The following is a 22,305-nucleotide window of genomic DNA, read 5'->3' on the forward strand; positions in this document are numbered from 1 at the left end:
AACAAGCAGCGTTTGTAATATTATAGCTACAACAAAGCAAAACCACTGTCATGAAATATTATAAATCAACTCTCTGGGTTGATTTTTGTATAAATCACATGTCTAATAATACAGACCAGCGAATTTAAAGTTCATAAAAGTCGGTTTAAATTTAATAACAGATTTTCCATAATTCAGCTACGCAGAGGTCGAAAATAATATTCTTTTTTTTTCTATCACGTAAGGATTTTTTACAAGTCGGGAAGAAGAAAAAAATCTTACTTGGATCAAATTTACAACAAATTTACTACCAATATAACATAATGTGTTTGGATCATTTACATACCCTCTTGTTACTATAGCGACGAATAAATAATACTGAAAAGAAAAAAATATGTCAAAGTTCACAAACAAACAAATGCTATCCAGAAATGACACGTCATGCAGCCTATTAACCGTTTATATACTAGCGGTGTGTTTCTCATGGGTTCTAGAACGATTGATAAGACTCTCACGTCGCGATTGGTCTAGAGAAATCTATAGGCAGTGATCGTTAGCATTTTAAGCATAACAAACTGTGACCCGATTTCAATGAAAATGATTCACTTATGTAAAAGTATGTATGACGTTTTGTGGAACATCTGTACGTGATAGAGAAAAATGGATATCATTTTCGGCTTCAGCGTATAGGGATTACTGTAGAACATGTAAACATTTCAAGACAATAAAATCATCGCAAGCCTGTGTAATCACTCGTTTAAACTGAGATGTAAATCATTGGCTATTCAGTAAATGCTTGTAAATTGGCATTTACTGAATGCATATATTTGTATATCTTTACAGCTCATGCCATTTTACCTCAATATTGAGTATGGCTATCACTAACAACAAGACACCCGGTACCTATGTTAGATGTTTAAAATCAGAGTGTTAATATAATGTAAAATAAATTCCGTAAAATACACGCAATTCACTGTTATATTTTAATCTTAGAAATCGCATTTTAAACTATGGTTAAAAACATTAAAAGAACGTGAAAAATAAAATAAAAATGAATACATACTTTAATGTTACTGTACCAAACCATTTTTTCAAAACATTGCCATATTCATTGAATTAAATGTGAAACCGTTTGAAAAATACACTGACAGCAAAACGACGGTATTTCTTTAAATTAACGGTAAAGTACGATACTTAAACATTTATGTTTATACACGTTTGCTTTTTCCATGCCCGGCATGGCCAGGTGGTTAGGGTAGCGGGTTCGAATCCCCGTCCCACCAAACATGCTCGCCCTTTCAGCCGTGGGGGCGTTATAATGTGACGGTCAATCCCACTATTCCCAAGTAGCCCAAGAGTTGACGGTGGGTGGTGATCACTAGCTGCCTTCCCTCTAGTCTGACACTACTAAATTAGGGACGGCTATCGCTTATAGTCCTCATGTAGCTTTGCGTGAAATTCAAAACAAACAAACAAACAAGCATTTTCCCTACTAAGTGTTAGCGCTCTGAGTCTGGCAATTCAGCTACCTGGTCGAAATTTATACAGCAAGTATATATATCTATATGTATATATTTATATAAATTGTTCTAAGACATAAACTGTTTTCAAAAATTAATACTTCAAGATTTTCATGATTAAAAATTTCAGTTATATTATAAGCCTACCACAACTATTTTTCTTCCTGGTAAAGGCCCTATTAATAACAATAATATAATAGAGAAAAATTAATATCTATTTTAGAATACAAAAAATTCTGCTCTTACACTTACAAAAACTATTATCTTTAAAAATAAAAACTGTTAAGGTGTTTTTAAAAAATGGCTTAGAAATAAGTTGGCGAACTTTCAACTGTTATATCCATACTATAATAAAAACAACCAGAGGATTTCTGTGGTATTATCGGAGAGCAGTGATTACAAATGTACGTGTTTAATTATGTAAGCTGAGATAAGACTAACAGAAAGAGAAGAGAGAAAAAACAAGAAGAAACTACGTTGAACTAAAGATGGAACTAATTTCGTCTTCTGATTCACTACTGTCGCAATCTGCCTACTGCTTAACAAATACTGCAAAAACGTACCTGGAGGGCATTTAGTATTAGGGAAGCATTGGAGTAAACACATTGTTACACACAATAAAGATAGGAATAACCCAAGTAACTTAAGTTTGGCAACACTGCTCAGGACACATTCCTGTTTTCAGACGTTTCTTTAGTTTTAGATACGAGTTGATTAATTATTATTAATAATACTATTACTAATATCATCATTACTAGCGGGACTTAGATGTCACAAGTCAAGCCTTAGGTCAGGGCAAGTGTGCTTGTCATTTTAAAATTTAAAATTTTAGTACAACTATTTGTTAACGCTTTAGTTTTTTTTTTTCATGTTAAACCTCACTGTATTTGCATGCTTCATGTTGATTAGTCCATGTGTCAAAAGGACGTGTTAATAGTATAGCAAGAATTTGTCGTGTTTTTCATTAGCATTTTCTGAACTGGGATTTTATTGAATTATAGTCGTGTGATATTTCGAGTGTATATGTAAGCTTTGAAATAAGAGTTTTTAATGCTTTAGCTTTTTGTCATTTGTTTTAAGTTGGGAGTTATATTTTACATATTTTATCAAGTCTGCCACAAGTTGGTTGTTGATCTTGACTTATATAGCAAACTGGATTGCAGCTAACCAGGACCATAGTCGGAGACCACTGGTTGAAAGAAAGTGGTGCAATGATGTTCGTTTTAAGATTAAATCCCTTTTGTGCTGACTAATGTATGAGATATTTTCCAAATTAAAACTAGTAATACGCATTTTAAGATGTTTACATGTAAATATTGTAAAGCATCCTTTCAGGCCTTCAAAACTTACATAGATTTCTGTACATTTCACAAACGTGAAGCAGATGCAACTTTTTCATGTGGTTTGTCAGTTTGCAAGGGGGAATTCACTAAATACAATACATTAAAAAGGCATGTTTATAGAAATCATTGAGAGTACTCTGCCAACGCAGAAACAACCAATGAATATTATGTTACGTTGATAAACCATTTCAAGTGTTTTTCTGTGAGTTGTAAAAAAAAGAAGAAAACTTTGAGATATATATGATAAAACCGTTGCTTTATGTGGATTAACCATTAATTTTAAAATATTTATTTGTAGATTGACTGTGAAAAACACTATAAATACATACATAAAAATATATTTCATTTGGATTAAACATTAATTAAAAAGTACTTCGTCGTGGAATGGCAGTCAAAAATACTTGAAATACATGGTAATACAGTTATTTTATGTGAAATAATAGTTAATTTAAGGGCTAACAGTAGAAAACACCCAAAGCACAGACTAAAGGAGTTATTTTAGAGTAATTTCCAGTAACATCTAACGGCGAATTGCCGAGAACTTAATGGAATACACCGTGAATTAGCTCAAGATTTTCAACTTATTTTTACGGTAAAAGGTCTGGCAGCTCGACTATCAATCTTTTATTGTAAATTAACAGCGATTTTTTTACAGTGTAAGGCCCTTAGTTATCATCTGCACTCTTCTGAAAGAGCTGTTTTCAAGACAGCTGTAGTGTCTGATGTCTCTTGACAAAATGTGACGCATTTCCCAAGAGCATCTCATACAAGCTCGACAAGATTGAAGACCGATGAGCGTAGAGTTAAACTTTTCTTTTTCAAAGAATGTATCGACCAGTTTAACACAGTGGACTCATAAACTAAACAAATGTCAGGCCCAATTAAATAAGCATATAGTAGCACAAACAATCATCAAATGTGGCTCTATAATGAGTAGTAACTATGAAACATTCCGCAGGATGTAGAGATCATTACGTACATGAGTATATATTCCTGTTTACATCCCACTCCCCCACCACCGTATGCGTCACGTTTCTGCATATGATTAGCGTTGTTATATTTCTAGATTTTTTCCATGTGAATGTAAGGTTGTTATCTGGTTGCAAAATAAAGGCGACTAAGATGTAAGAAACATATTACTCCACATGTTGTTGGTACACTGAATGTGGTGACATTCCAGGCGAGCTGGGAGCTCTTCTGCATCTTGTGTAAGTGGAATGTACCTGACTGTGGATTAGGCATATAAACTGGTCTTGAGTTTCTAACGGTCTCTACACTCACGTGTCGGTCACGTGTGGTTGCAAACATCTGATTCAATATCGAATCCCGTATCTTAAGAGAGTTATGACCCAGAATTGACAAGTAACTGTCGTTTTTGTTTGTTTGTTTGTTTGTTGTTGTTTTTTGTCGTGGTTGATGGTTAGCTTTTTGCCGTTGGTTTGGAAGCAGTTTTACATTACCCTAAGATGTTTGGAGCCAAAGCCAATTTGCAATAGTCGGCTGTAATAGGCTGGCTTCTATTTTGTAAGAGTGATTTAAGATTGCCTTAGATATAATATTGCAAATTTCGACATGCCTTTAATTGTTTTGAACAGCGTATAACTCGAATTTTTTGAGAGAAAAGCCTTAAACAAGTATACAACATTTTATTGCCCTTATACCTCTCATTTTCAAGGATGTCTAACAAAGAAAGTTATAATTATGTAGGAGATAAACCTATTGTTAAAATAACATAGGAGAGGGTCAGAATGTTGATTAGTTCTATACTGGAGACATGTTATTAGTAGATGGGGAACTTGTGATAGAGCTAAATATGCGTAACCTCCCTTACACTAAGGCTTTGAACTGTGACTTATTTTCTCAGATAACGCAGCCTTTGGCGGCTATTCACGTCGATATATAGAAAGACAAAAAAACTCGAGCCAAAAATCGCTTTAGGAATTAGTCGTTATGGTCAAATAGAAGGTCTTCAGTGTTGTTTCAAGAACAAGTCTGCTTTTTAAGATGGCTTTTGCCCGCATGTTCTGTTAGAATTTTTGTGAAATTCCTGGGCGAACCCAATCATGAACCATTATCGTGGTTCATGGTTTTCTAACCGATACCCCTTACATATTTAAGGTCATTGTTCATTTAAATATAACTGATATATATACATATTGACAAATAAATTTTTTCTTTGTGGAAACAGAATATAATAATATAAAAGTTTAACATACTAGCAGGAGAAAGCTCTTAATTTAAACAAATATACACAATAACCATTCTTCCATTTTGAAAACCCAACCTATAGAGGACTTCACCTAACCTTTTCACACTGTTTCTATCATTTATATAATTCAAGAAGATGTGTTTATAGAATTATGCATCTCCGTTCAATTAGGGACAATGCTTTAAGCTGAAAAATTACAAAATCGATCACGATTTACAAATTTGACTTCAACTCTAAAAATTATGTATTCCATAATCCGAAATAACTGCAACGAACGTTAATATGTAAAATAGTTATCTACATAGTTACTAAAAAAATGCGAATGAAAATTTTAAAAGATCAATAATATCAAACGAGTGATGATTTTTGTGGCTTAACAATGGTCTAAAAGAACTATATTTTAGATCACATTTATGATGTCATCATCATAATTTGTGCTTTAGAAATATATAAAAATACATATTAGAAATCCAAGCATTCTACCATAGTGCATATTAATTTCAAATAAAAAATTTGGAAAAAGAAAATGCAAATTCTAGTTTCTCACTCCTCTTCATTGTATTCAACAGAAATCCATTACTTCTGAATTCGCATCATCTAGAAAAACAAATCATTACATATTTCTATCAATTGAGTGTTTAAGTTGGTGTACAGCGACTAATCATCATAATTATTTTATCATACCAATTAGCGTTTATGCAATGAAAACGAATTTTCTTATTATCATGTTCATAGTCAAATTTTTTTGGGGGGAAATGAGTATATGATTTTGACCTTCTAAGAAGAAGGGCTAGTAATTTATTGCACTAGTGAACTATTCTTGAAAGAAAATTATCTAATCAAATTATATAATATGTATCGACTCGCTAATGACATAATGCAATAGGAAAACATTAAAAGAGTGTGATATCAAGTAGCTGTTGAACTTATCATTCTGGTTGTGTTTAGTGTACATTTTTGTACATTTTATTGATGTTATCGTGTTTCTGTTGTTGGTGCCTGCAATAATGATATAACAAAAATTGAAATATTATTATAAAAAGTCAAATTAGGGTTTCTGAAAGAAAAGTAAAGATATTAAATTGAACGCCACAGTGTCAATAACCTTGAGACAGTTACTCTTCAAAACTGATTTAAGAGACCTTTTTAAGTTTCAAGCGGTGTTTTTACATTTCATTCTGATATTTTATTACTTCAAGTCACAACCATGCAAGTATGCAACAGCGTCTCCTCAGTATTTTAAAGTGTGTTATTTCATCTTTTTGCTTTTCCCCAAAAGACACCTTTACACTGTCTTAGAAAAGCAAACCATAAATGTAGTCAAGTAGAGGGAAGGCAAATAATCAAATAACGGGTAAATATTGAAACAAGATATCAGAGTTTAAATTAGATTATGACATTTGGTTAAATCATGGTCGGTGATGTATGCCAACTTTAACTAAAAGTTTTATGAGGAACAAAAACCCTTAGAGAAATATCGTTTGAATATTTAGATAACAGAGACTAAGCAAATACAAGTTCCATGATCATATTTTCCGTAGGACTACAATCAGGTCAAAAATTACTATAAAATGAAGTAAACAACTTCAAAGGACAGAGGTAGAATACACGAAATTTGTGTTATATGTTTAATAATGTGCTGCTACAAATGCTCGCTGTTATAAATCTCGCAAAGAGTTTGTTTTTTTAAATTTCGCGCAAAGCTACACGAAGGCTATCTGCGCTAGCCGTCCCTAATTTAGCAGTGTAAGACTAGAGGGAAGGCAGCTAGTCATCACCACCCACCGCCAACTCTTGGGCTACTCTTTTACCAACGAATAGTGGGATTGACCGTCACATTATAACACCCCCACGGTTGAAAGGGCGAGCATGTTTGGTGTGACAGGGATTCGAACCCGCGACCCGCAGATTGCGAGACGAGTGCCCTAACCACCTGGCCATGCCGGGTCCCTGCTGAATGGTAACAGCTCTGCTATCATCAGGATGATGACTTATGTTGAATGACAACAGCTACTACCATGGTCAAGGTGATAACTTCTACTGAATGGCAATACCTGCTGCCATCATCAGGATGATCACTTCTGCTGAGTGACATTTATCATGATGGCAACAGCTACTACCATGGTCAAGGTGACCATTTCTACTGAATGGCAACAGCTGCTGCCATCATCAGGATGATCACTTCTGCTGAGTGACATTTATCTTGATGGCAACAGCTACTACTATGGTCAAGGTGACCACTTCTACTGAATAGCAACAGCTGTTGCCATCATGAGGATGATAACTTCTGCTGAGCGACATTTATCATGATGGCAACAGCTACAACCATAGTCAAGGTGACCACTTCTACTGAATGGCAACAGCTGTTGTCCAAAGTAGTGCTTGTGTTTTTATTAATATATATTTTATTTTGCTTAGAAACACCGTTTATTTTTGTTTTTAAAGTTGCATATAGTTGTTTATCCCTTCAAGGTAATACTCTTGAAGGGAAATGCTTTCAATTTTTGGTATTCATGTTATTCCTTACATTCCTGTAACGTTAATGACATTGATTTCATAATTCTATCGGTGGTTAAAAACAATTAAATTGGTGATTTCTGTATAATAAACTGATACATACGACAATCAAAAGTTTGCTAGAAGAATTCACTCGCCAATGAGAACTCTCACAAGAAAAACAACTGAAATAAATTGATAATAATCAATAACTACATATTACAATTATAAAATATATATTAATACATGACCGCCTTCAATGACATTGATTACTACAGTATGTAGTTTTTCTCATTTTAGACAGTGTGTCTGAATTTGTATCAATTTTGTTTAAAAGGGTGAACAAATATTGGACACATATGTATTATTTTGGGTGGAAATTGCCATTAAAGTCTTAAGTCTAAGAACAAATTATAAAACGTATTAAACTACATTTTGAAGTTGAGGGTATTTAGTTGGATGAATGTCTACCTAGATCATTACCACAAGTTTGAAGTATTCTACCTAAATCTGAAATACTTCTTAGATACAGCAGTCAAAGTCTGCAGATGTAAATAATATAAAAAATAAAAATATGTTTTATTATTAATCAGAAAAATATAAATGAATACGTATTAACAGACAAAGCTGAGACGCCCTGTCTCTACCATAAAAGAAGTGGGGGTAAGTGTAAAGTATAAAAACCAAACTTAATATAATCAGTCTTATCTCAAGCTGAAAGATTGATAACGTCGGTTGAATACAAAGCTTGCAATAAAGTCAGCAGAGAGAGAGAGAGAAAAAAAAACACGTCAATTTTGTAAAGATTGAACTCGGTGTCTTCTGAATCGATAATCTCGGGAATTTTAATAGACTTTGAAATGAAGACTTAACATGCTTTGGGAGAATGGTGTTTATATATTTCAGAACAAAACAAATAAATCAGTTTTTTTTTCTGAATTTTACTCTTTGGTCAAGCTCAGTCTCTATTTTGTTATTGGTTATGTAAACCTTATCCATCATTCCAGGATAAGGCACTTGACTGAAATAATGCCTAGACCTACTATTTCACAACATGAAGTATACCTTTTCCTTCGATCATAATAGAAACTAAAGTTGCGCTTCATTTAATACAACGTATATTCTTACAATCCTGGTTTATGCCTTGTTGCCGAAAAAGAAAACGCGCTCTGCACTTTGGGGTAATGTGTGCATTATAAAAGTGACGGTCAAATGCTACTTTTCGGTCAGACAAAAGTAGCCCAAGAGTTGACGGTGGGTACTGTTGACTAGCAACCTTCTAGTCAATCATTTCAATATTAGAGACGGATATATGTAGATAGCCTTTGTGGAGCTTTGCGTGAAAAGTCCTAAAAACAATAACAATACCTTTAATTACTTAGCAAATAATCGAATATGCATTTCTTTATACCTGATATTTTGATATGACGACTTTTTTTATATTAACTATCGTTATATTAACTATGGAGCGTTTTTGTTTGTTTGTTTTTTGTTAATAATAGAGACAATCATTTAAATTAGTAGTCACTATTATTTCAAAACTTTTCAAAGAGATGGCGCCACTTTCACATGCAATGCTATGGTAAAACTATGCTGTTATTAGTAACAGAGAGCATCATAAAATTTTTAATATTGTTGATTTTTTTAAGTATTTACACATGATGAATATCATAACTCAAACAACAAACAAGTTTCTGTCGTTCCTAAGTACGTAATACCTAAGAGCTACATCACGATATTTTTGAAATACTAAAACCATCATCTCATATGTTAAACGGGTTCGGATCCCCGTCACACCAAACATGCTCGCCCTTTCAGCCGTGGGGGTGTTATAATGTGACGCTCAATCCCACTATTCGTTGGTAAAAGAGTAGCCCAAGAGTTGACGGTGGGTGGTGATGACTAGCTGCCTTCCCTCTAGTCTTACACTGCTAAATTAGGGACGGCTAGCGCAGATAGCCCTCGTGTAGCTTTGCGCGAAATTCAAAAAACAAACAAACAAACAAACATATGTTAAACACATAAACAATAAGGTAATTATAATAGTTATCTTATAATTAGGTATAATAATTAACTTATAGTATACTCCATTGCAGAGGTTCGCTTATTTGCAATAGTAACCTTAAATACTTTTATAGAATAAGAACTAAAATTGAGTAATAAGAATGTATTTGTCCTTAAATAATCGAAGTAGCTAATACACTTAACAACAACCTTTTCGGTGAAAGAAGTACTAGTAGAAGAGTCGTGTAACAATACGAATATATATCTTTTATTGAAATTTGTAAATATATAAAGAGAAATATTTAAATTCACTGAAATTTAAGTTTAAAAAAAAGATAGTGCATACAGTAGCCCCCAATGGCACAACGTTATGTCTGCAGACATAGAAACCGGATTTTGATACCCGTGGTGAGAGGAGCACAGATAGCCCATTGCATAGCTTTGTGCTTAACTTCAAATAAACACATGAAAGTAGACAGATTTACGAGTTTTTATAAGTTCACAAAAATTAATGTCTAGTAACTACATTGACTCAATAAATGGCAATACTAGAAGCACCGATATCAGCTTTTTTAGTCATAAAGCAGCATTTTGGATGTGACACATTTTGTTTTGCATAAAATACAAGAGCAAAGATTCAAACTTTTGTTAATGCTTTAGATGAAAAATACTTGGACTATAAATGAGTTAAATATGCAACACAAACTTGTGTTTTTTATTTGAAATATCTTAATTTCAGAAATGTATTGTAAAACATGATAAGCAATCAAGTTATTTTTCTTGAATTAATAGGTTATAAAAAATGTCGAAACCCTTATTTAAAATGTTAAGAAATCATATTTTATTGCTACTTTGATTATACTCTCGTTAAACCAACTCAGCTATAACTGCTGTATTATTAGTTCGTTTTTCCTTATTTGCTTTTTTAAACTTCTTGAACATTTGCTTTGGTTTCTTTGTCACTATAACTGCAGATATTTCCTGAAAAGCTTCAACTAAGCTCACAACACTAACTCATTGATAACCTTAGAAACAAAGCTAGTGAAAAAAAAAAAAAGAGTTTCGGCGTGAGAAGTTTTCAGTTCTCAACTATACAAATCACTAACAATTTTGTTCCATAAAAAAATAATATATGCATCAGATAACGTACATTCAATTCATTGGATTCGTGTTTAGACTAATATCAACACTAAGCTTCTCTAGCATTATGTACAATCAACAAAGTTTTCTGTATTCATTGGAAAAGTATAAGAGAGAGATAAATTAAATCAATGTTCGAACAAATATTCTTTTTTGATGTTGCTATAAAGGATCAAGAGACTAGAAATGCAAACATCACCTTTTTAAAACGCTTTTATCTGAAATAATATTGTTCTAAAGCGGAACCTTTCAACAATCGAATAGGTTTCCCGACAAAAAGGTACTTTTAACAATTAGAGATGTAAAATATATTTAAAGCACTGACAAAAAAGGTTCAATAAACTATACTATGATAAGCCAATCCACTAGGCCTTTTGTATTACATATCATACATTTCAATTAAAAACTAGAATAAATTTTAAAAAGCTGAGGAATTAGCCAGACAAAAAAAAACTGGCTATTATTACTAAATATGATAAAAAAAATACTATATAAGCAAGACGTTTTCAACTTATGTCATGTACAGTGCGTCGTTTCTGCTTCCAGTTTTTCTAAAGTGATTTACTGAATGCGACAAATTAATGACTTTTACTGAAATATATTGGAAATTAATCTTCTCTTAAGCCCTTTTGGGCAGTAACTGTGAAAATGCTACAAGTGATTAACAGTTTAACTATGCGTTCATGAAAGCGATTATTTAAGCGTCGGTATTTCTTTAGTCTTGGATAAATAAAGTATGACAGTGAAATGTTTAATTATACCAAAGCATTACCAGTAGAAGCATAGGTGAACCATAAACGTTTGATTATGAGACTTATGACGTGAATATATATATATATAAACACACATACATATACATATAAAAGTTATAAAATAGGTTTAACTATCATACAATTCATAAACCACAAAATTATGCAACAAAAGTTCCGAACCAGAAAATATCACCAGATAAAATGTTTGTGTAATTTGTTTGATGCTGTACACATAATGTGTTTATGAGTAGCATATACCTGTACGAGATTTTACGTTAGATATGTGAATTATATAACGCTGATTAAACAAATATGTATTTACACAGTATTGATTTATAACTGCAATATTGTACTTGGACATTTTATTAATTAATCGATGCCAAATCTCAAGGTAATTTTTTTTTCCATTTCAGATTAAGTCTTTATTATCATTTTGGTATTTAGATCCCGAACAACATGTAATGCAAAATACGGGCCAAATGGCTAGACCAAAGACCCTAAGGTTCAGACACAGTTATCCCTAATCTATAACTACTGACCAGTGAATAGCAAACAATAAACAACGCTCAGCGTCTACGTGGATTCTCTTAAACGAATAACTGGCTTAACTGCCATTTTTATAACACGACCACAGCTAAAAGTGCACACTGTGTTCAGCAGCACATCACGGTCTTGAACTTTATACGTTCCCTACCGCAGTCTGGCACGCTAACCACTAAAGGTCTTTGAGATAAACAACAATAACAATTTGTGAACTTTTTACTTGCTACTACTCACAGTGCTGTAAAAAAAAAGATCTACCTGTATGAGGTTTGACACACACACGATAATGAAACAGTTTGCTAATAGGATGAATAAATTCACTGGGGGAAAGTTGTTTTTAAATCCAGATTACATGATGGTATAAAAATAAATAAAAGATGTAAACTTTTGTTTTTGTTGATGTCGTAACGTGGAACGGATAATTATCTTCGTCATAGAGAATAAAATACAAAATATCTTTATCATAGAGAATAAAATACAAAATATCTTTATCATAGGTAATAGATTACAAAATATCTTTATCATAGGTAATAGTAGAATATAAAATATATTTACCATAGAGAATAACATACAATGGTTAATTATATAAAGAAAAAAATCCGATGATGCGACTAAAGTTACATAATATGAAAAAGATAGATCTATTTTACCAAAGTGCTCTTGTAATCGAGGTTTTTATAAATTATGATGAATCTACTCTTTAATTTTTAAATGATTGTTAATTATCATTAATGTTTCCGATAATATATTTCATATTGATCCTCTCCTGCTACATATACACATCCTTCGAATAAATAAATAGACGCCTTCAAATACAAATCGACCACCTCCATGACAACAACAAGCACAAATAACCTCGATGTATAAATGCAGGTATAGCTTGGTAAATACCACAAATCCAAACAGCCACGCCACAAACAAAATGATTCCTGGATTAACTGTACTTTCACGAAGTCGCATAGTTGGACAATGGGAGGATGTTCAAATTCAGTTACAAATCGCTACCTCACTTAGAATACCGTCGTCCACAGTGAATAGAGTGATAATACAGCTTCTTTCACTTCTGTAAATAACAGTTTATGCATGACGTGGGCGCGCAAATCCGACAGAACGGGTCTTTCGTGCCGTGAGGAAAAGTGTGAAGACTGCATGATTCATGTCAAACGGTCGTTAGTGTGTCAGTACAGTTGCAATTGTGTCCAGATATTATCAGATGTTATTTTCACATAGTGGGCCGTAATGGCACAGCAGCTAAACGGAAGCCACGCTTCACTCTAGGCAATAATCATACATCGATAGCAGTAATCACTACAGATTCTGTCATATATTCCTGTCTTTTCGTAGACTGTAACTTTCTTTTCCGACTATTCCAATTTGGCGTAACTCGAAGCACCTAGGCTTAGTGAAGATCTTCCCAGGAGTTTTTGTTAAATCATCTACAACCCACAACAGCATATGGCGGTATTCTGTCACAGCTGTGGTATGTGAAGACCAGCTTATCAGCTAAAGCAGTGTTTTTATGCAAGATGGGGTTCCAACACATTAAACTCGAGTCACAAAACAATGCCTTGAAGGACAAACCATTACCACGTAAACCATTTCGTTACTCTGGAAGCATCCTAAACAACCAATTTCTAGGGATTCCTTCATCTAAGTTCTTCATCAAAAGTGGGGGTAAAATCCCACATATTCGGAATTCCGATCTTATAATTAAGATACGTAATTGTGTCTCTGTCTTAAATATTGCAAATAGCAGTGATCCTCTAAATACCAATGGTAAAACTTATACCGTTTGTTACTCGTCTCTTTATCTAATAAAATTACACTCTTTCTGTGGCAGATGTCTGTTTACTTCTTGTTAGGCTGTGTATATATTTGATACATTAGCAAAGGGACCTATCAGTTACAAGCTTAGAAACCAATCTTATAAGAAATAAACGTTTTTAAGCCGTAGTTCACGAACCGTTCGTCCGAAGTGCCGTGCTACGCATGACATGACATACCACTTTCGTTTGATGTCAACTGAACGCAGTGAAAGTTGAAGTGGTTGTCAAACTTCAAAAACTCATCCTATTCTTACTCATTAGAACACGATTTTTGTATAATTCGCCTGAGATCCTAAACACAATTTCTTCGAAACTGGTTCAGCCAGTTCTTTACATCTGTCCCCGGTAAAACAGCTGTAAGTCTAAGGACTTACAACGCTAAAATTGGGGGTTCGATTCCCCGCGGTAGAAACAACAGATAGTCCATCCAATGTGGCTTTGTTCTAAAACAAACAAACATTACAACTTTTTGTGACGTCAAGACACCAGACAAATAACATACGACATTTATTTTGTTGACTTTATTATGATTATTTGTCAAACTAAGAATATCCATTATTCTAATAGTGGTGGTGAGTTGTTTAACTCTAAGTGAATTTCTTATAGTTGGGTAAGTGCACTCACCTGAAAATAATTATTTAAAATTCTTACCGAAGAAGTTCACCTGTTACTCTTAAGTTTGATAAGTAATTATTTCGTTTGTAGTCCAGAACTCTGAAAAACAAAATCTATTAATTCTCAGTAGTGTTTAACTCATAGTGAATTAGAACTTGTTTGGAAATTAATTTAATTTGCAATCGTGCTCTTTTAAATCTTATTAGACATGTAATGTTTAAAATATAAAATAATGATCCCAAGAAAATGGGCTTGTAAACAATGCAGTAAAGCCGGTATACATTCTTTTAATGACTGTCTAGTCTGTTATTTAATGTATAATAACATTGTTATTCATAAGTATTCATAAGTCTAATTTTCCAATAGATTAAACAATGAATGTCAAGAACAAGACCATTAAGATCATCAGAGCTCATTACTTTTCATTAAGCACCTATATATATATATATATATTCATTGTGGTGTAAGGCGAAAACAAAACCAGAAACAACAACTATTTAAATACAATATATATATATATACTATATCTTCCTCGGGTACGTCAGCTAGTATATATTATTTCTGTACCATTATTTATCTAACTTCACAATCATATTGTGTCATTCTTTAGTCCATAATACAATAAGCTTTCACTACGAACCACAATGAAACCAAATATACAAATAAAAGGAAAAAGGTAGTTTGTTTTTATGTATTGGTTTATAACATTTTATTTTCTGATTAAATATTTGTCAGTAATTCTTTGATCTGTTAGAACACAAGAACATTTACAATAAAGGTTATAGTTTTTATACGAAAGACTTGCGTAAGCTCATGTGGTGACGTATCGCCTCGTGCAGCGAAATTAGCACCTGTATAATTTGCTCACAGCGAATTCTTGACCATTTGACAGTGATACGCTAGATGTATATGTCACAACTCTTTCCAGGGAATGATATTTGTAAAGCGACATTGTTCGATGACGTTGAGCCAAAACACTCAACATTTCGACGAAGGAAGTCTTCAGTATTTTTTATATAACTAAGAAAAGCTCACACAACAAAAGGTTTAGAGCAACCCAAATTATGGTTACGAAAACAAACCTTCTACTCCACAAGCCACTGTGAGGATGCTGGGCATATCGCCTGACACAATAAACGATATAATAAATAAAACTGTTAAGTTGGCAAAGACCCATAAGCCAAAAGTTCACAAGCTTCCAGTCATATCTATAAACCAACGGTTGTTTTTATAAGAAACATAACCAAAGAATCTGGAACCATAGCGGATACCTTCGACTACTTACCTGTCAGTCAGGTCCCTCGTTGCAGCTTTAATGGATCTTTGTGCCTTTGGTCTACTCAAAAGAGATCATGGTAATTGAAGACCATAAAAGAAAAGAGTCTATGAGGGGATTTTTCAAAATATGTGGCCTAACGTTGACCTCACCATCCATTGCAGAAACTTGTTGCAATGGAATTGCGGTGTTAGGGAGCAGTGTGCAATCAGAACTATCAGACTAAGTGCAATCAAAGATTGATAAAGTGGCTCAGTTCCAACTGCAAAAAAAGGTTTTCTGTTTGCATGCTATTTCCAGACGAAGGTTCTGTGTACACACATACAAATACACAAACACACATATATATATACGCGTTTGTATCGTTGTGCATGTTGCCAAAAATCCTCAATTAAAACATACGAGTATATCAGAATGAAACGAAAAAGGTCTATCTTTTTCGAAGATATAGACCACAGAAAAACTAGAGGGACACTCAGGAGAGCGCATACCTCCGCCACGCAGCGTTTATTATATTCAACTTTCAAAAATTACGAAAATGTGTCCGTATGTTCGTCGTTTTCAACGGACACGGCCCATTTTTGGCAGAACAATGAAGAAGAATATTTTACATATGTCCACCACGTTTTTGATTTTCGTGAACTTACTGTGACCTTGGCCGTTGAACTTAACCCTACCAAAAGTAAGCACTTTCAAGTTGGATAATAGTTCAAATGTGTACCAACTTTCGTCCAAATCCATTCAGCCGTTTTCGAGAAATATTGCTAGCAAACACACACACACACACACAAGGGTGAAAACATAACTTTCGTCCACTTTCGGTGGCGGAAGTAAATATCATCATTCTTTAACTGATATTTTCTTCGAGTAACATATCATGCTTCTTTACCTTCCTAACATTTTTATCTTCATTTCCAGCTATGTAAATGGCCACTTTCAGATAACTTTTAAAGAAACTAAGATAGAGTTGCTTCAGAACCAGTTTCATTGCAGGTTATTATTAGCTGTGCACACCATAGGTATCACAACCGGTTTCTAGCGTTATAACTCCGCTGTGCCACTTGGGGAGGTATTTTAATAAGACCCAATACTAACTGCAAAAACTAGGACATACTAACATTCTCATTTACAAAACATTTTTAATGCTCTAAAGCAGGAACATTATATAGAAATAACCCCTAAGTGTGATATTTCAATACTGAAATACTGCCAACTTACAATGTGCTTCATTTTCCCCCACAATTCAAAAAGTCTCATAACAAAAATAGTTTATTAAAACAAAGAATACCAATATTTGAGCTAGCTTTAATCTTCACATAAAATAAAATGATTTAAAGCAGTATGAAACAGGATAGGTAATGAAATATATTTTTTTAGAAAAAAAATGGAACATTGGTAATAATAATAATGGGATAACTGCATGTAAGTTAACAAATATTTGAAATAGATTTAAATATAAATATGTCTTATTAGAAGAATATATAAGAATCTTAAAAAAATCATAATTTCGTTTTGAGTTTACTTACTGATTAAGTATTATTTTATTACAAGTTACAGTTTTTACAATGAGGAAGATTATTTTTAAGAAGAGGTATGACGTTTCGATCACTGATGCGATCATTCTTAAATACTCGGCCCTTTTCGGAAAGAATAGTAATTATGAATTTTTCAAAAAAGGAAGTTAAAAAATGTTCTTAAAATATAAGTTGAATAAAAAAGGCAGAGATGAATATGTTACACTTATAAATATATTTATATGAGTAATCATGAACAAATGTTTTCTTTCATCAAGGAATTAATAATAAATAAACTATAAATCCTCCGCAATCATGTTGTCTTCCCTTAAGAACATTACATTTTGTGATAAATAAAGTGGGTGGTTACGTATTTTATGTTTAACTGTCTTTTAGCGATAGTAGCAGTTTAAAAGGATCATACAACCTTAAATGGATCAATACGATAGCATGTATTAATAGATTCAAAATTTCATAGACCCTCCCCATCCTCCCCCGAAAAGTTTAACAGAAGCATGATATATATGTATACACGTTATCCTTATGAAACACACTTTACACAAACGTTTTTGGGTTGCTGCCTACTTCATTTATGCTAACATGCATTACTTTAACTTTCCTTTTGAATTAGGAACAACGTTACGACATTAAGATAAGAACTTAGTAATTAATCTTCAGAGAATTGTTGACTAAGAATCAAATAAATCTTTATATATGTTATATATAAAAAAACAGCGTAAATCCTATCTGTACAAAAGAGTCTGTAAGCTCCTTATTATTTATTGTCCATGAAAATCACATATAATTTACGTTGGTCTAACTGCAGCTGGTTAGATAAAATTGTTAGAGACGACTGTGTCACGCACGAAGTAAAAAACAACATGTATTATCTCTATAGTTCTATGAGACACGTAGCATTTATGTATCATCACATAGAAAACATATCATTATCATACATAAGTTAGCATACTGCAGTAGAGATAATACGTAATAAGGGATTAACACCACAAATAATCCAACTACAAGAGCTGAACGTTGTCATAATTTTGTTTTGAAATATTGACTATACACATCAAATGTCACACGGGAAATTTCAATCAGTAAGATGCACGTCGCATTTATCTTTCTTGTCGCCATGTCAACATGTGCACAAAGAAAAGTATTTTCGCTGCAATTTTAGCTACTGCACTTTCGTAATAACTTTGATTTGAAACATTAGTTGAAGTCCAATTAATTAAGAAGATCATGTTTACTTCGGCCTTCATTCCTTCACTTCTGTCAGTGAAACGATGTATAAAGAGTATTTATTGGTTGACATACTTAAAGCAGCGAGAAATCAAGTGGTATATATACACACATTGCTGAATATCACATTCATTTTTTAATTCACTTCAGATCAACGCTCTTTCTTTGAGCAGTTTAGATGTCAAACGTTATATTAATCTCGCGTCAAAATTATTAGGTAAACCACTGCAATAAGATTAAAATTAATTTGTGACTGATAATGAAAACCTAAAGCTAAACATATATTTAGCGTCTGTCTCTTCTTTTCTTTTGCTTTATGTCACTGATATAAAAGAAATTTATTCGAGGCGCAACTACCGTCAGGAAAACGTGACAATTGACAGGCTCGTCATACTTTTAGTGAACTGCGTTCGTAAGTTGTATCACTAAGCGGTTTTCTAAACTTTAAATAATATCAATGATTAAGTTTGTGGTTAAACTTGTCACCACCAGAAAAAATTCTCAAAGTTCTGAAATAAGAAAACCAAGTAGCGATTGCTTTTAATTTTTTGCACTATAGATTAAGTATCTAAGTTATAATGTACTAGTGCCTATTATGGGTCAACCTCACCACTTAGCGCTACTGACTGTAACATTAAAACTGTGCTGCCTTCTTCTAACAGAGAAACGACCAAATCAGACAACTTTTTCCTCACTTCTGTTCAGTGAACACGTAAGATTTCACAAAATTCACAGTAAAATTTAATTCATAAATTCGAATACTAATTTTATAAATAATTCTCCAATGAAACAATAAAAATTACTTGATAACTTATTAAGCAGAAAATTAAAAACAATCATGTAATTATTATGTAGATTTCCGTTAACAGAATTTATAAAGATAGACAAGAGACAATGTTGAAATTATGATAAACTAAAATGTTAGAAACTAAACGAATACCCGTGCATGTGTGATATTCAGTAGTCACTGCATGACGAAGAGTCTACATGTTCGTGACTATTTACTTATATCCAAAAGTCAATATTGATAGTTTTATGTAGAAACAGTTTTGGGTCTAAAAGCATTCATTGCCTCTTTTTACCAGTAAATAAATATTTCGTAACTTTAACCAAATCATAAGAAGAAAGACGTGATATTTTAAGCTACCACTGTAACTTTCAATAACAAGGTAGGCGTTTTAAGACTTACTGATGTTAACCTTATAGTAACGCTGTGTGCATTGTAATTTCAATAACAACATAAATACTGCAGCTTTTAAAAACACTCATTACAGGATGGTTGACAGGCAAATAAATTTGGAATTATTCATGAAAATAGAAATTGAATGTTTCTTCTAATATATTTTTTAACACTGAAATAGTTTGTGTTTTACTCAAATAAGCTTCGTAAGACGTGCTTGAGGCATAACAAGCTTAAGACTGCGTACGTTGTCGATTATTGTTTCAGAAGTTGTTGAAACCATTGCCTCCACAGACATTGGAAGCTGCGATGGAAACAGTTTAAAGTTCATTAACCTTTTCACAAGTGGTCTTATCCGTAAACATTTTAATTATTAGATTGTACATTTTGAACAAATTGGATGAGTGATCACTGAATATCAAGAAATTTTTCATGCTAGAATTTTTATGTGTTTTTACTCGAATGGAATCGGAATATCTTCAACCTGTTTGACACTTTCTAGGCAAGTGAGCTAAACATCCAGACCAAGATACCCCTAGGTATCACGTATAGTCGACTTCAACTACCGATCAGAGGGAAGGCAGCCAACCATATAGTATCCGTTGCCACAAGGGCTTTGTCTAGCTCTTTGAATCGAATAACGTGATTTACTGTTACCTTTTAGTTTAAAACAAAACATAAAGAGAAAAAAAACGCATAGAAAAAATGCTAACACTAGAAATCTAGAAGGTTATTTATTTAACATTTCGAGCGCCTAAATAAATCATCTTCTAGATTAACATCTTTCTAGTGTTATCATTTCTTCAGATTTGTCACATTTATAACAAACTCACACAAATACACAGTTAAAAGTATAGACCATCGACCCGCAGCCCGACACGTTAACCACTAGGCCACACTTGGCCCTTATACTTGAATCATCATCAGCTATTAAATAAATAAATGTTATTATGGAATAAGATTCGTTCTGAAAACTCCCAATTACTCACAATAACAAAGCGCAATGGACCGAATGACTACAAATTATTCATCATTTCTTCAACCTTTACATATAAAAATCCAATAACAATTCTTCCGTTAGGGAGATGAATATATTTTGTAAAATGGATCCACCAGGCAACAGCTTTGCTGCAAATAGAAAAATCCAAGTGTGTTTTGAACGCATTTGCTACTTGAATTTAAAAGTTTTATCATCATTAAATTGATTGAGTGTGGTCGAATTGCGCTGCGCACTTCCCTGCCGAGGGTGCTTTATAAGGGTGACGGTCAAATTTTACTAGTCGGTCAGACAAGAATAGCCAAAGACCTGGCGGTGAATGCTTTAACTAGTTACCTTCACTAAACTCTATCAATTCAAAATTAGGGACGGCAAGTGCAAATAGCCCTTCAGAAGCTTTGCGCAAATATCTGAAACAAACAAACATAATTAAGTTTCTCTCATTTAGAAAAGTCTACTGTGGTTTAATAGTAAGTGGAAATAAAGTCTAGTAGAATGCTACTACTTTTCATAAGGTTATATATTAATCAAACGTATATTTTCTAAGAACGTTGAATTTAAATGCATCTCGTCAGACTTATTTCTTTAATCAATCCTAGAATGACAATCAACGTCTCCTGTCACTGCTTCAGTTTTATCTATTTTTGGAAGTATAAACAAGATACTTCTCACTGAAATGACATAGAATTGTTTAAGCAGTTTTCTTTGTCATAACTATTGGTAGTTGTTGATTGGTTGATTGTTCATAAGTACAAAGCTACACAATGGACTATCAATGATGTGCCTATTACGGGTATCGAAATCCAATTTTTGGCGTCGTAGCCTGCGGGCTTACCACTAAGCCACTGAGAAGGGAGGACTATTTGTCATTCAGTCAGGTTTACTCATATTTGAAGATGTTTTGATATATTATTGTTTTATTAGTTCTGTAATAAACAATAGAAAAATTATGGTTAACACTATAATGACCCTAAACATATTATTCTGTTTATGGATCATGTTACGTATTACAACTTATTCCGGACGGGTCCCAAGTTTATTACGTAACTTGCCAACAAGATTGATACACATAGTTTTTTTATTACAAATATATTTCAATATACAAACAATAACACGACTTACAATAACGGTTATTAAAAATAACGATCTACGTACAAAAGTTTTACAAACTTACAAACAATATTGAGTCCTCTATCTGGTCTGGAACTTCCTTAATATCTTATCGAGAGTTCATGATGAGGGAATTAATTTTGATTCGATGTAGATATACTTCACTTAACAGGGAGCTAGCTAACTCTGTGTTCGTCGTTCTTCGCCGGCCACACACGCCGAGATATTCACCGCTGAAGCTATATAATGTTTTCGTAAAAATACTAATGTCCGATGTGAATCCACTGAAGTTAAATGGTTTGTAATATTCGAAATCCATAAACGTTCCTGGTCAAATATATCTAGTTCCTGATTTATAAGCGTTATAACAATCACAGTTTTAGCTCCGAGGCTCTTAGAATACCAACTATAGCAAACCAATAATATATACTGTCTTTGGCACGTCTCATTGATTATATTTATAGGCGTGAGGAGAGTTTCTCGAAAATTCAGCTTACGCAATAATATAAACGATACACAAATGTTTACGTACACACACATACACTGAGTGGTCACA

The 22,305-nt window shown here is 33.1% G+C and overlaps 1 protein-coding gene across 1 annotated transcript in view; it reads right to left on the reverse strand.

Annotated features, from left to right (window-relative positions):
* The window catches only part of LOC106462906 (neural-cadherin-like), a 62,105-nt gene that overhangs the window by 38,258 nt on the left and 1,542 nt on the right, over positions 1-22,305 (reverse strand). The gene's annotated exons all lie outside the window — the stretch shown is intronic.

This window comes from Limulus polyphemus, unplaced genomic scaffold (genome assembly GCF_000517525.1).
Source record: "Limulus polyphemus unplaced genomic scaffold, Limulus_polyphemus-2.1.2 Scaffold49, whole genome shotgun sequence".
In the NCBI taxonomy this organism is placed as follows: Eukaryota; Metazoa; Arthropoda; class Merostomata; order Xiphosura; family Limulidae; genus Limulus; species Limulus polyphemus.